This window comes from Oncorhynchus clarkii, chromosome 32 (genome assembly GCF_045791955.1).
Source record: "Oncorhynchus clarkii lewisi isolate Uvic-CL-2024 chromosome 32, UVic_Ocla_1.0, whole genome shotgun sequence".
In the NCBI taxonomy this organism is placed as follows: Eukaryota; Metazoa; Chordata; class Actinopteri; order Salmoniformes; family Salmonidae; genus Oncorhynchus; species Oncorhynchus clarkii.
In genome coordinates this window covers 40,311,758-40,325,210 of record NC_092178.1, presented here as the reverse complement: position 1 = coordinate 40,325,210, position 13,453 = coordinate 40,311,758, and the positions used below count along the sequence as shown (strand labels likewise).

The 13,453-nt window shown below is 41.3% G+C and overlaps 1 pseudogene; it reads left to right on the top strand.

Annotated features, from left to right (window-relative positions):
• Positions 1 to 255: 255 nt before the first annotated feature.
• The window catches only part of LOC139391970 (plectin-like), an 85,563-nt pseudogene continuing 72,365 nt past the window's right edge, over positions 256 to 13,453 (top strand).

Sequence of the window (13,453 nt, the reverse complement as noted above, 5' to 3'; positions counted from 1 at the left end):
GGCGAGAGGGAAAGAGCGAGAGGGAGGGAGCTCAGCCACTTTTGCCAGCAGTCTGAATCGGACAGAGAGAAAAAAGGTGGAAGGGCTGCTATTTTGCTCTGTTCTCTCGTAAGTCGCGAAAGTTGGCTGCCTCTTTGGTTTAAAGTCCGTGACGGTGGCACCACACCCCTGGCTGACCTCCCCGTCCTACACTCCCCCATCACATTTCACCCTAGGCCCTCCCAGCCTGCGATTTCTCACTCTTTCCAAGGCCTAATGTCTGCAAGCCCCCCTGGAAACGTGTTCCCAACCCTGGTGGTTGTAGGACATGTTGTCACTTTGATCGCTGTTTGGCAGTGGAGGCAACGTAGGAGGCAGTTAAGAGAAGGTAAGACCAGTTGGGTAACAATCTTGTTATGAGGCTTACTGTCTTTCAGGAAAGGTGATGCTACTGTACGTCTTTGGGAGAGATCAGAAGTTTGCTGCTGTGTGAACGGGTCCGGTCTCTAGTCTTCACCATTCGTCTTAAATGGTCTGCTCTCTCTTCCCTCTGTGCTTTTGTGTTTCACACTGCTCCTCCTCGTTTTTCTCCTCTCCAGCTAGATTTCCTGATGTGTCAAGAAGATGGGTTTAACCCTGCAAATGCTGGTTGTAATATGATGACATAGGAGCAGTGGTATTGTTGTTGACTAGCGTTGCTTCACAGTTGGACTCAAGACTTCTAGTTCCGCCTCAGCCTTGTCTGACTTTTCTTGTGTTGTTATGGGTTTACATGCGCTAAGGAGAAATTAATGATTCTCTATGATTGCAAAATAACCTTAAAGGCCCAGTGCAGTCAAAATGAAGTTTTCCTGTGTTTCATATCATATTATACAGCAGCTGATGAACTAACTAACATTTTTATCAGCTTTATTTCTTGGTAGTTGCTGGTTGAAAATACAATCTACACAGGGCCTTCTAACTAGCAGGTTTGCATGGGTGGGAGTTTCGGCTTTCCATTGTAACATTTACATTTTAGTCATGTAGCAGATGCTCTTATCGTGAGCAATTCACAGTTAGTGATTTAATATTAAGAAAGCTACATATCACAGGCATAGTACAATGTTCCTCAATAAAGTAGCTATCAGCAAAGTTAGAGTCAGAAAGGGGGGAGTCAGGAGAGTTGTTTTTTTTATTGTGGGGGGGGGGGGGATTATTAAGCAACTCTTTGAAGATGTAGGGTTTCAGGTGCTTTCGGAAGATGGGTAGGGACTCTGCTGTCCTAGCTTCAGGGATTGCTGGTTCCACCATTGGGATGCACGGAAATGGAACAAATGGACTGGGCTGAGCGGGAGCTGAGGGGTGGGAGGGTCAAGAGACCGGAGGTGGCAGAACAGAGGGCAGAACAGAGTGCTCGGGTTGTGGTGTAGGGTTTGAACATAGACTGAAGGTAGGGCGGGGCAGCTCCTCTTGCTGCTCTGTAGGCAAGCGCCATGGTCTTGTAATGGACGGGAGCTGTACCATGGACGGGAGCTGTATACAGCTGTACCATTGAGAACAAAGACGGGGGTCATGATTGATTCACTGCCTGGTATGACAACTGCTCGGCCTCTGACCGCAAGGCACTACAGAGGGTAGTGCGTACGGCCCAGTGCATCACTGGAGCCAAGCTTCCTGCCATCCAGGACCTCTCTACCAGGTGGGGTCAGAGGAAGGCCCTAAAATAAAAATTGTCAAAGACTCCAGCCACCTAAGTCGCAGACTGTTCTCTCTGCCACCACACGGCAAGTGGTACCGGAGCGCCAAGTCTAGGTCCAAAAGACTTCTTAACAGCTTCTACCCCCAAGCCATAAGACTCCTGAACAGCTAATCAAATGGCACCCAGACTATTTGCGTTTGACCCCCGTCTTTTACGCTGCTGCTACTCTCTGTTAATTATCTATGCATAGTCACTTAACTCTACCTACATGTACATATTACCGCAATTACCTCGACTAACCGGTGCCCTAGCACATTGACTCTGTACCGGTACGCCATGTATATAGCATCGCTATTGTTATTTTACTGCTGCTGTTTAATTATTTGTTACTTTTATTTTTTACTTAACACTTAACACGAAGAGCAGCTCCATCTTGTCTAGGTTGAGGTGGTGGGCCGACATCCAAGCTGAGATATCTGCCAGGCATGCAGAATTGCAATTCGCTAACTGGGTGACAGAAGGGGGGAAGGATAAAAGTAGTTGAGTATCATCCTCATAGTATTGATAGGAGAGACCATGTGAGGATATGACAGAGCAGAGTGACTTAGTGTACAGAGAGAAGAGGAAAGGGCCTAGAACCGAGCCCTGGGGACACCAGTAGTGAGAGTTTGCTGCAGACAGATCCTCTCCATGTCACCTGGTAGTAGGATACAATCCAACAATGTGCATACAATCCAAGGAGAGTAGGGTCAAAGAGTCAGAATCAGGACCTGAGGGAGAGGGATTTAGCAGAAGGAAGAGATGATAGGATGGAAGAGGAGAGAGTAATGGGAGAGCGTAGATTGCAACGGCACATGACCATCTGGGTAGTGGCTGAGTGGCTAGGGTTGGAGGAAAGGGAGACAGTAAAGGAAACAAAGTAATGATGAGAGACCTGGAGGGGGGTTGCAGTGAAATTAGTAGGCGAACAGCCTCTAGTAAAGAAGAGGTCAAGCGTATTGCCTGCTTTGTGAGTTGAAGGGGATTGGGAAAGGGTGAGGCAAAGAGGGGAAAGAGTTGGAAATAAATTAATCGAAGGCAGACGTCAGGAGGTTGAAGTCGTCAAGTACGACGAGTGGTAAGCCGTCGTCAGGAAATTAGCTTATCAACGTGTCAAGCTCATTGAGGAACTCTCCAAGGGCACCTGGTTGGCCGATAGATGACAACAATGTTAAGCTTGAGTGGACAAGTGACAGCATTGAATTCAAATGAGCAGATGGACAGGGAAAATCTACAGTTAGGAGAAATTAGGGGAAGCTATAGCAGGGCAGAAATTTGATGAACTGACTTGTTGGAAAGGTGGCATTCAGCTCTTCAGTAAGGCCATTCTACTGTCACTGTTTGTTTATGGAGATTGCATGGCTGTGTGCTCAATTTTATACACCTGTCAGCAACAGGTGTGGCTGAAATGGCAGAATCCACTCATCTGAAGGGGTGTCCACATACTATTGTATCCTAATAATTGGGCTACTTTTGCACATTATTGGTGTCTGAGTGAAGGAAATGCTGTACATCGAGAGGAGTCGATGTGTTCTGAAAGATCAGACATTAAGGATTATAATAAATACTTGGTCATGCATCTGCTTTTTATAGTTATTCTGTTAGAAATATGTGTCCCTATTCATATAGGTCAATTTCCATGAGTGTAAGTGGTTAATGGAAATCTATTACAGTAAGGTACTTAATTGTTACCCAGAAATGATTTGATACTGCATGGGGCCTTATGACAGATATTATCATTTTGATTCACTTAAAGATCATTTGTTATTTTTGTGAGAGTGGAGCAGTTTTAGTGGGTAGTGGGTTAGAGAACTGCATGATAACATAATAATGTTTAATCTGTTACATGGTAAATCTGAATTATTTTTCTGTACAGCACTTTGTGACCTCGGCTGGTGTAAAAAAGGGCTTTATAAATACATTTGATTGATTGATCTTGTGTAGAATAGACTTGCTTACAAGGTGAACTCAAAAGTCTTGAATTGTGGAAAATCCTCCTTTGATTTTTTCCCCCTTCTTGACTTTCTCCTTCTAAACATAGCTGAGTTATGCAACAAGTATTCTATTGTTTATGAGCCTGTTCAATAGGCTTTCACAGTGCTCCTATATGGAATGTTCACAATGTTAATAGTTATACATGGGCTATACTTGGGCCTTCTGGTCTCTGGAGAATAGATAACACACTATTCTACTCCGATAACCTCATAAAGGTTAGCTAGCTACTACTCTATGTATGTGGCACTTACTTGACACACCTCTTTGTTTCAAATGTAATTTCCTGTTGACACAGCTTGTTGCAGTGAACCTGTCAGGCTCTCCTCTGCAGACAGTGGGACAGCCACACCCCGAGGCAAATTACAGGATGCCTGAGTGAAAGGCTGCAGGTGTAGAGAGGGAGAGAGAGAGAGAGAGAGAGAGAGAGAGAGAGAGAGAGAGAGAGAGAGAGAGAGAGAGAGAGAGAGAGAGAGAGAGAGAGAGAGAGAGAGAGAGAGAGAGAGAGAGAGAGAGAGAGAGAGAGAGAGAGAGAGAGAGAGAGAGAGAGAGAGAGAGAGAGAGAGAGAGAGAGAGAGTATTTTACTTTCTAGCCTTGCTCACTCACCCATATGACCCCCCTACTTTAAATCAACAAGTCTGATGGACAGGACAATGGTAAAGTAAAGCTGTAGATTTTTGAGTCAAATTGTTGTTTTCCTGAACGTTGGCCAAGTACTGTACCGTACCATACCATGGTTGGAAATGACTCTTAGCGGCTCTCTGTCCAGACAGACAACAGGCCTATCCATATCTCTCCCAGTGTTCTCGCTGGTAGACTGCAGACTAGGTCAGTTTCACAAGAACTCACCAGAGGAACCGCCTATTTAGATAAGGGGATTTCTACAGCTTTCTACTTTATTTATTATTTATTTAAACAGGGAAGTCACATTGATATTGATATCCCTTTTTCAAGTGAGTCCTACTTGTTTTGTTAAGTAATATCCTTACTGCATGAACCACATCTTTATTGAAGACGACATATATGCTACTGCATTTTATTGAATACACCACTAGACATACTAACCAATAATGTTGGTTTGACTGTGAAATGGCTAAAATTGCTTTGTAAAACTAGGCAGTGGGTTATCTCTAACTCTGCGTGTTAATATTCAGCTGCTTTACATTTGACCTGGTCTCCTTTCAGCATTGCAGCTGTTGCACTACAGACAATGCATAAGGAAGTGCAGAAGTCTATCACGTTTGTGGTTTCATGGCTAATGCTACCCTATGTCAGTGCACTGTTTTCACTCTTGCCATACCGTATTGGACTTCTTTTAGCAGAGTATTGGATGGCTTTTATGTTTGATTAACATATATTACACATTCAAAGAAAATACTCATATAGGTCAAATGTTGGATGAGGAGGGGAGGGACAAACATGGCCTGGCAGAGAGCACTTGTGTTAGGCAGTACTTTGATTGACATGTAGACCTTTGACCTAGTTCAGTTATAGGGGAGGTTTCCCCCCGACAAGTTTAAATAAAGAACTGGCTGCTAGATACAACCATAACATACTGGAAGTTCCCCTTGACTTTTCCTCAGGGTCCCAGAATGGCTCAGTGGATTTGAAGGCATGTGTGCTATTCACTGGCACAGTCCCAAATGGCACCCTATTCGTTTCATAGTGCACTACTTTTGGCCATAGCCCTATTGGCCCTATTCGGCCCTATTCGCCATTTGGTGTGCACTTCAATAATCAAAGATCCATTAGCACAGCGCAAGGTTTTAACGTCTCTGCTGAGTGAATGGGTGTGTTATTTGTATAGCTTTTACTCAACGTTGCCCAGGCCAGAAATGAAAAACAGTTGTTTTTTATAAATCTTTGGCCAAATTAAGAGCTTTGGCGTGGGTTTTAAGTTGATGTTGGCAATGGCTTCTCCTAATAGCAATAGGGGGTAATAAAGCAATCCGTTCATGCTGACAAACCGGTTTCCGTCTCATAGACTACAAAATACATTTGTAGTCAGCATTGACAATAAATGTCTACATTATGTGACTAGGGATTAGGACTTTTTTGACATGTGAAACTTTTTCTATCACAGCCCTAAACATAGTTTGTAGCTTTCTATTAAAATGAGTGTGCTATACAATTGTATTCAATCTCTTGATCCTATCAGACAGTGCAAGGGAGGTGACCTGAAAGGGCAGACTCCTATGAATCTCCCAATATCCTTTACTTCCATCTCTCTATGCGTAAATGATTTAGTGTTATTATTTTAATAATTGAATGCAGTCGAACACATTATTTATGGCTCAATACATGTTTATTTTTCTCGAACTGAAATGTACATTTTGTTATCACCCTTTCCTTTCATGTTCATTTCTCATCATTTGAAGATTGTGAAAGAGAAAACAATTGTGTGTGATAACTGTGGAGCACTTAAGGATTCTGTGCCATGGCAATGAAAACCAGTTGGTTCTGCTGAAACAATTTATGACTAACAGATGTAATAGCCTATAATGCATGGGTAGAGGATATCATCAGAACTCCCAACAACTCCTCACACCTCAGATTGAATAGAAACTTCAGTGTAATTCTTAATCTCAGAAGTGTAAGCCTGTCTAATAATATGTAATTAGATTATATATGTGAAAAGGGTACTGTGTGGCTCAGCTGGTAGAGCATGGCCCTTGCAATGCCACGGTTGAGTGGGTTTGATTGCCACAGGGGACCAGTATAAAAAGGATACTGGATAAGAGCATCTGCTAAATTATAGAATAAATGTATAAAAATAAATAGTGCCAAAAGGCAGTTTAAAATTCAAGAAGTGTAACACCTTTGTTATGTGCATTTGGTGACTAGTGCCGTTGACACCATTCCAAGGTGCATTATGTAGCCTAATGGTTGGAAGAAACACATTAGGCCTGCATACTAGCAAAAAAAAGAAACATCGCCTGTGGACTGAAACAGTCCAGACAGACTGCTATATTGGGGATGTCCTTTAGAATTGCATTCCAATAAGAACGCAATGTCCCGCTGCTGCGGGGAATGTACAGTAGAATACAACTACGGAAGACTGCGTTCGCTGGGTAATTTCCCTACACAAAATAGTGTGGGCTGGTTTGAGAAGGTGAAGATTTGACTCCATGAAACTTGATACGACAGCCACTTGTTTTTTGATAATCTATTAGAGATAGAGAAGAAAGGGAACTTTTGTTTTCGAGTGCCGTGCCCTCTCGACAAAGAAGAGTTCAAGAGGCACAACTTTGTGCCGTGGGGACTCTGTTTGGGTATGGGGGATGCTAAAGATATTCCCGCCGCCGCTGCTATGTCTTCCCGGTATGTCGGCTCCAAACAGGGATTTTTTTACGGACGTGCAAATTACATCCATGAAATGAGCTGCGGAAAGGTGGGGTCCCATCTGTACAACAGAATGTGTTGCGCAGGTAAGCACGACAGTGTCCAACACTCCGTCCATATAACACTGGAGAGGAGGAGTTCTGGCAGGGAGGCAGGCGTTGGTGTGGGCAGATAACATTAACCCATTCCATGCCAGCACTTGTAAACAAGACTGTAAAGGACTGTTCGCCCAGGGTAGCAAAACTGTCAAATGAGACGTGTAAGTAATCTCTGCAGTAATATTAAAATATAAGTTATAGAGACTGTATTGTTTTCATTGTGGTTTTAGCCTACTATGGTTAAAAAAATGTGTGCTATATTATTTTGAGAACAAAAAACCCCAGTAAATCTCTTATCAAGACCTATATTGTGTGTGGTTTATTGTATGTGACTTCCACCACTAGTGTGTCTGAAGTAGTAGGTTGATTTATATGATGTCCTTCCAATTAGACCAATGCATAACAGTACTGTAATTGTAGCCAAGCACAGTGTGATGGATGTAGTGGATCTTGTGGAATTAAAGGGCAGCCCTAGCTGACAAAACTGTTCTACTTCCCAGAAAAGTGAGCACACCTCCAACCCCCCTTTCCCTCTGACTCAGGCTCTAACAGACTTTTTGGTGCTCCAGAGAGGTTTCTGGCCAAAACCACACATCTATAAATACTAGTTAATGGGCTCCTGGCTCCTGTGTGTTTTGGTCTGTTGTCTTGGAAACAAACGGCTTTCGCATTCATTTTTTACACAGTTTTACATGACTGTCAACTAACATTTCAGAACTCCATTAAATGTTGACCTTGGATGTTAGTAGTCAAAATGCTGATTAGGAGGTAGAGTAGATGTGCAGAGGAAAAGGTTTCGGTGATAAGCGAGACATCAAAGGTTCCTTTATGGTGTAAGGATAAACTGTCTTTTGACGACTCAATAAAAACTATTGAAATAAAGTGAGGAGGGGGAGTTTAGTTCAAGTTTAGTTGACCCTGATTAACTTGATGATTTTGTATAGAAATTCTTCAGGGCGTCAATTAACATTTTTGATCAACAGTGGCATGTTTCTGTAGTGCCTTGTTTTCAACAGAAGAGGGAGACAAACACAGATTTATGCCTGGGATACTTACAATTTGGCCCCATCTTCAGTGTTGAAATAATATTATACATTTTCCATACCAATACCGTATTTGAGATCTTCCTTGCAGTATTTTTTAAGAAGGTAGTTATTGCATTTTGGAAGTGAGCAGTTTATACACGATATGCATCCCATCTGATTTATGTATACAGTATACGACTATGGTATATGTATGTGGGCTGATCAATGTCACGTGTCATTTTTGAGTCACAAGATTGTTGTTTTGGATGCAATAACACATGCATAATATATGACATGAGATTATAATTTGGACCTCTGGAAAAAACAGGGGCACATACACTGCCTTCACAAACTATTCACACCACTTGACTTTGTTCACATTTTGTTGTGTTACAGCCTGAATTGAACATTTATTAAATACAGATTTTTTTGCCACTGGCCTACAAACAATATCCCATAATGCCAGAGTGGAATTCGTAACTAGAAGCACAAGCATTTCGCTACACTTGCATTAACATCTGCTAACCATGTGTATGTGACAAATATAATTTGATTTGATTTGAATTATGTTTTTCGAAATTGTTACAAATTAATAAAAAATGAAAAGCTGAAATGTCTTGAGTCAATAAGTATTCAACCCCTTTGTTATTGCAAGCCTAAATAAGTTCACAAGTAAAAACTTTCTTAAGTCACATAATAAGTTGCATGGACTCTGTGTGCAATAATAGTGCTTAACATGATTTTTGAATGACTACCTCATCTCTGTACCCCACACCTACAATCTGTAAGGTCCCTCAGTCGAGAAGTGAATTTCAAACACAGATTCAACCATAAAAACAGGTTTTCCAATGCCTCACAAAGAAGGGCACCTGTTGTTAGATGGGTTAAAAAAAGCAGACATTAATTATCCTTTTGAGCATGGTGAAGTTATTAATTACACTTTGGATGGCTTATCAATACACCCAGTCACTACAAAGATACAGGCGTCCTTCCTAACTCAGTTGTCGGAAAGGAAGGAAACCACACGTGGATTTTAGCTAGAGGCCGATACTTAGCCGTGGAAAGTAGTTTGGGGATGCTGCAATTTTTTTTTTCGTTGAGGGGGTTGGGGGGGGTCTGATTTAATATTTTTCTCAATAAAAAAACTTCACAATAAAAAACAATAACCTACAACACAAGGCCAAATCTACAAATCTACAAATCTACTTACTTGTGTCCGAGTTACAGTTTTGAGTTAAATCTACTTGAAAATCTATGGCGACCTGAAAATGGTTGTCTATCGATGATCAACAACCAATTTGACTGCGCTTCAAAAATTTTGAAAAGAATAATGGACAAATGTTGCACAATCGAGGTGTGAAAGCTCCTACCCAGAAAGACTCACAGCTGTAATCACTGTCAAAGGTGCTTCTACAAAGTATTGACTCATGGGTGTGAATACTTACGTAAATAAGATATTTATGTAATTCATTTTTTACACATTTGCAAAAATGTCCTAAAACATGTTTTCATTTCATCATGTTTTCAGGCTGTAACACAACAAAATGTGGAATAAGTCAAGGGGTATGAATACTTTCTGAAGGCACTGTATGTGCTCGAAGAATACATTCCAACTAAAATATTCCCAAGCCAAGAGACATGCTGCTGCATTAACGATGACAGTAGTGAATTTGAGTAGCTAGTATTTTTGCCTTCCGATGCCCACAGGTCTCAATACCTTGGCCTTGCTTTAGGGAGCTTGCCAAGATTCATAGTATTCCTACATACATCATAAATCAGAACCTGCTGTGCACGTGTGTAAGCCATATTATTTATTGTGTTTTGTTAAAATTCCTATCTTGCATTGGCCATCACATGCTCGCACACGCAGAGATATTTGGTGGGTTGGCAGAGTCGAAGATGTAGCCATTGGTGTGTTATCATGAGGAGGAGGCTCCCTGTCTGTAGGAAGGGTGGGTACCACACTTTACAACTCCAGCACGAATGTACTGTATAGTGACAGGCTTCTCCTTCCACCAAAGCTGACAGTTTTATCATATTTGTTAATGATTGACAGTGGTTGTTGTTTATTGACTTAGACCCTCCAAGCATAAATGTATCTATCAGTTTTGCACATTTCCTATTTGAATTCTCATATACAGTACCAATCAAAAGTTTGGACACAACTACTCATTCCAGGGTTTTTCTTTTATTTGTACTATTTTCTACATTGTAGAATAGTAGGGAAGACGTCAAAACGATGAAATAACACATATGGAATCGTGTAGTAACCAGAAAAGTGTTAAACATGGACTTTCCATGCTCTCTAACTTACCTGCCTTGCGGAGATACAGGGCCTGGCAGAAGAGCAGTGTCACTCTCCACTGCTCAAGCCCAAACAAGCCCTAAGCAGTCATCCAAGTCTGCTCTTCTTCATGATAATACGTGAATGTCCCCTTTTAAAGAGAAAGATGTATGATCTTGAAGGTTAAAGGTGTAAGAGGTATCTGGGTGCTATGTAACACACCTGTGGTGACCTTTGAAGGGAGAAGGGGGCTTACTGCCGCCAGCTATCATGTCTGTCTGTGCTTGTGCTATGACCTTGACCCCTCCAAATCACACACAGTTCATAATTTCAAGTCCAGTTTCAACTTTCACCCCACATCATTTTTTTGCGTTAGTTGTGGACATATGGAACGTTTTTATCAAGTGAGACACACTCATATCATCAAATCAGTCTTGTTTTGATGTCCTCCATTCAATTCAGACACAATGGATTCACTTTTTTTTTTACAACAGTGTGGGTAGTTTGGCAAACCAAATTAGATGTGACATAAGTTTGGAAAAACATCCAAACCAAATGCTTAATAACACTCCTGTCAAACATGGAAACTGATCAGCACTTTGTATCTGTCTGCAACTGATTCATTATCTCCTGTCTTGGGCTGCGTCCCATTCCCTAAGCTCTGGTCAAAAGCACTATGTAGGGAATAGGGTGCTATTTGGGACAGTGTACACTGTATGGAAACACTTATTGATGGAGGTTTCCCTCAAATTGAGTGCTGATGGAAACAAATGCTCCGTGAAAAGGGTTATTTTGTGATTGTGCCATGTGGTGGAATGGCTGATGACTAATTTCTATTGCTTTGTACCATACCCCCTAGTCTGGTCTGGTCTGCTATAATACAGGCCTTTCATTCAGTGTGGGCTGGCTGTGATCGTTTTAGCTGCATGTACATTCTTCCTCTACCTCTCACCACACACTTGGAATCACTAGCCAGAACACGTAGCTAAAGCAGATTCTAGTGAAACTTTACTGTATGGTTGTATGGCTAAACCTTTCCAACATGAGTAAGAAGAGGGGATGTCTACTTATCTAGCCTTTTTTTTCTTGTTTTTTTTGTGACTTTTTTTCTGCTCCTGTTTGCAAACTTGATGAATGTTTCCCAAAAAATTGAACTGCTCTTTTAGCTGTCCTGTGAACGTTTGTCAAGTCGTTGGAATAGGATTGAAGCAGAATTTACTGTCTTGCAGGTGAAACACATCAGTATCTGCATCCATATAGTCTACTGAAACTATTAAAGGGATTTTGGCAATGAGGCCCTTTGTCTACTTCCCCAGAGTCAGATGAACTTGTATTTGTAGAAAGAGGAGGGAGGGAAGCACTACTAAGGTACACAATAGTACATTTTGGTAGATAGAAGGTGCTCTTTGGGGGGTAAAAGGGGTAAATTGGTCATCAAAAAGAAAGGAGGACCAAGGCACTCTTCATATAATTAATTAAAATGCCTTTATTAGTATGGCATGTTCAATAGAAACAACGTTTAAAAAAAACGACGTGTTTCGGCTGCATGGCCTTCATCAGGAAGTACAAAAAAAGAGAAAAGGAATACAATGTCCTCTTTTGAACAACTTTTCCAATTAGCCCTAATTGAAAGAAGGAGTGGTTACAAGATTGATTGGACACACCTAGTAAGCAATAATATACACATTATAAGGTGAAATGATGTAGCTATGTTATCATAAAGATACTCCAAGCTAAAACTATCAGAACACTTAGAGAGGTAGTTCTAACCTTAAATATGACTGGGAGAGGTGTCAAAAATGAGAAAGAAATATATTCCCTAGTACACTAGAACACAGCAAAACATGAACAACAACAGTCAAAACATAGCTGAGGGCAATTGAGCAAAATGTCCACTAGATGACAGCAAATGGACCCATCACGACCCTACAGGAAGAGTGAGAAATCCATATCTTCATTTAAACCAGGGTATTTAGTGGCCTGTAGTTTGTAAATCCAAAAACCTTCCCTTTTGTTTAACTGTTTAAGCGGGTCCCCTTTTCTAATAGAAGCCGGAACATGATCAATACCCATAGCTTGGCAGGGTTGCCATGGGGTAGTCTTCATTGCTTACCCGTATGGTGTACTTGTGTTCCGCTAAGCGGTCTTGAAGGCGTCTCTTTGTCCGTTCAATGTAGAACACCTTGCACTGTGGACATTCAAATCTATAAATGACATGAGTGGTTTTGCAGTTAATGAAATGCTTGACGTAATACTACATTTTGGAAGCTGTGTGAACAAAATACTTCTTCTGTGCTATATTTCTGCAATGGTTGCAATGGTTACATTTAAAAGAGCCCTTGGGTTTGTGGTCAAGCCAAGTTTTTTGAGAGTCACCCGGAAGATAACTGTGGACTAATTTGTCATTTAGGGTAGGACATCTCTTAAAGCTTATGACTGGTGGCTCAGGAAAGACTTGGCGTAGAAGCGTATCACTTTGGATGATTCCCCAATTATTTTTAATTATTATTTTAATGTTCTCTGCTTCAGTGCTATATTTTGTAACAAAATACACTCTCTGATGTGTCACGAGGAACTCCCCTTCGCAACAAGCTCTCTCTGTCAAGTAATCCAGCCCTTATACCTGCATCTTTCAGGACCTGAACGCTGTAGCCTCGATTCAAGAAGCGATTCTCTAATTCAGCAGATTTGACACTGTAGTCTGTTTCCTGATCGCAAATTCTGCGGACTCTTTGGAATTGGCCATATGGAATCTCTTTTAGCCTTTTGGGGTGAAAGCTGTCTGTCATTTTTACTAATGTCGAGGTCCAAAAAATGAATGTTATCCTTGCTGTAGTCCATAGATAGTTTGATGTTAGGGTTAATGTTGTTAAATTAAATAGCTATCACTAGCCACCTTCCACCCTGTTACGCAACCTTGCACCTTGGTGCCTGCTGCCCTGTATACATAGACTTGGAATAATGGAATTAATAATCATGATAATAATGGAATACTAGTCACTGAATGTTTACATA